A 2,525-nucleotide genomic window follows, 5' to 3' on the forward strand; every position below is an offset into this window, starting at 1 on the left:
TGATCATGATGTAGGTCTGTCACTCAGTAATTTCTTTTCTCCTCTCTTGTGGTCAAAGCTGATCTCCATCTTTTTCTTCTTTTTTACAGATATTACTTTGCTAGATAAAATTTTGATCAATCACAATGAAAGCCAATAAATTGCATGGACTATAATGGGCACGAACTAGCTCCTAAGAATCCGCTAGTTATCTTCAAGCAGAAGTTTGAGGTACTTATGCAGGATGGGGATTCATGAATATAGTTGCAGGCTCCATTCAAAGGGAGAAACAACAAAGGCATGATTTTGGGTGAATAGATGAAGGCAGGGATTTGTCTGACCTTATAACGTACTCAAATTTTAACAAAGATTTGAAGTTAATATATTTGATATAGAAGCAAAAAAAATTGAGAATCTGTACAGGTCAATATGTGCATGAATGGTATTGTACCTCTATATGTCTGTGATAGGGCTTTTGTACTCTTATCTATTGTATAGGTGCTATGTTATGACAAAATGGCCAATAAGAAAGATGATAGAGATGAAATATAATAGGTTTGGTCAAATACTAAACCCAAACAGTCGAAAGTCATTAAAATATCAAACAAATGGGTCTTTAACATAACCAAAACTCATTTCAATTGAGTATTATCCAACAAAATAAAAATGCCATAATCTCTAAAAAGTATTTCCCAAACTGCTCCTGTCGGATGTTTCTCCCGTATCAAAAGTCTTCTTCTTTTAAGTATCATAGCAAATGCATATTAAGACTGCAGCCGCACATTCCATTTTACTTGTGTGCGCAAGAACTTATATCATTGGACTTTTTTTCCTCTATCAGATAGTTGCTCGTAACTATTTGAATAAAATTCCTACATGACAAAGTATTTTTGTTAACAATAAGTAAATAAAAAAATTCAATTTGTCGTACTAAGATAATATCATTCATATTCATACCTGGCTCTGTTGAGGAATTTGACTAATCAAATTGGTAGCAATCCTGGGGGAGGAATTCTGTTACCAAAATAAATATATATGAAGTGTGATAACAAAGAACATGAATAATACTTTAATGATAAAGGTATGACCTATACCTGATTCAATTGTGTGAAATAGATATCGGCTTGATGCATATTTGCATATGTTAAATTGTGTTGAGAAGCAGTGGCGGAGCCAGGATAAAAACTCCACCTGGGCTAATTGTAACACACGAAAAATTTTGCTTGACGGCGTGAGAAATTTCGCTAATTGTAACACACGAAAAATGTCTATCTTCTATTTATAAAAACAAGTAAACATCCTAAACATATTAAGCACAGTAGCTATTTTGAACATGAACATCAAAGTAGGTCAGTAGCTATTTTGAAAGTGATTACATGAAACTAAATCATCCAAGAACCACCTGTACCCTATATTTAAACCATATGAAATCAGCTCATCAACAAAACTAAAAACTAAAAGAGATCATCCTAAACTAAATAATAGTGTAAAGCAAATGTTGGCCTGATAAATGAGCATAAGGACGACTCCAAAGATCACTCTAATGCTTTAAAATCTATGATCCATCACACTGAAAATCACTACAAAACACGAATTCTAATATTCTCCGTTAACTTTGAAAATCAATCAATATGCTCCCTGGACTTTCAGTCTCCATTAACTAAACCCTCAAGATAAAAAAGAAGTTCTGCAACATCTGTTATGTGTTAAAACTAAAAACTCAACAAGCATCAATACATCTAGCTACAACAAATATGTTTTTGGCTCAGCTTTCGCGAAGAGCTCCAATAGCACTTTCAGATCCACAATACCTATGTAGACAATTCAAAAGAAACTAACGAATAATCCGCCTCATCACCGAACAATTTCCACTTTTGAGACTACAAACTTCTGGAAACAATATATGTTGCACAGACAACACAAAGCACCTAATCAATTATTCTACCACTGTGCAGCTTATAGCTCAAGAATTGAAAACACTAAAGCATAGACAATGCTGTAGACCCTAGATTCACCTAGTCTAAGTAGCAGTACATATTTCAAAATTTATAGTACTGTAAATCATAACCATAAAATAGTTAAGAAGCTTGATAGAAGCTGAAGAAGACGAAGGCTTCCTTACTAGAGTGGGGACTGGGGAGACGGGATCCGGGATCCGGGCGACGGGCAACGGCGGGAGCCGAGAGGGATAATCTCTCGGCGATGGGTGACTATATTTGGGTGATACGTCTGAGAGATTAAGAATTTGAGAGCAACTACGAATTGAGAGGAACGAGTGATGAGAAATCTAGGGTAGACGCGCTCAAAACGACGACGTCTCTGTATTTTTTTATTTATTAATTTTTATATAGGAGATGGTATTTTTTTCTGGGCTTCAATCTCACCTGGGCTCCAGCCCAGTCTGTTGAGAAGACACAAAAGTAGGATTCTAACATATAAAACAATTAACAATATGTATAAGGCCATATTCTAAAAGAAGTATAAAATAAATAAAACACACAGCATTCACTTGACTACGATTTGGCTTACCTGATTATATAGAGTGT

The 2,525-nt window shown here is 34.9% G+C and overlaps 1 non-coding gene across 1 annotated transcript; it reads right to left on the bottom strand.

Annotated features, from left to right (window-relative positions):
• Positions 1 to 504: 504 nt before the first annotated feature.
• On the bottom strand, positions 505 to 2,256 carry LOC101292545. Its single transcript, XR_183787.1, has 4 exons — positions 2,102 to 2,256; positions 1,074 to 1,170; positions 937 to 993; positions 505 to 851 (listed from the first exon to the last, which is right to left on the bottom strand). It is a non-coding gene; the product is annotated as an uncharacterized LOC101292545 (transcript).
• Between the last annotated feature and the right edge of the window lie 269 nt (positions 2,257 to 2,525).

Source organism: Fragaria vesca, linkage group LG1 (genome assembly GCF_000184155.1).
Source record: "Fragaria vesca subsp. vesca linkage group LG1, FraVesHawaii_1.0, whole genome shotgun sequence".
In the NCBI taxonomy this organism is placed as follows: domain Eukaryota; kingdom Viridiplantae; phylum Streptophyta; class Magnoliopsida; order Rosales; family Rosaceae; genus Fragaria; species Fragaria vesca.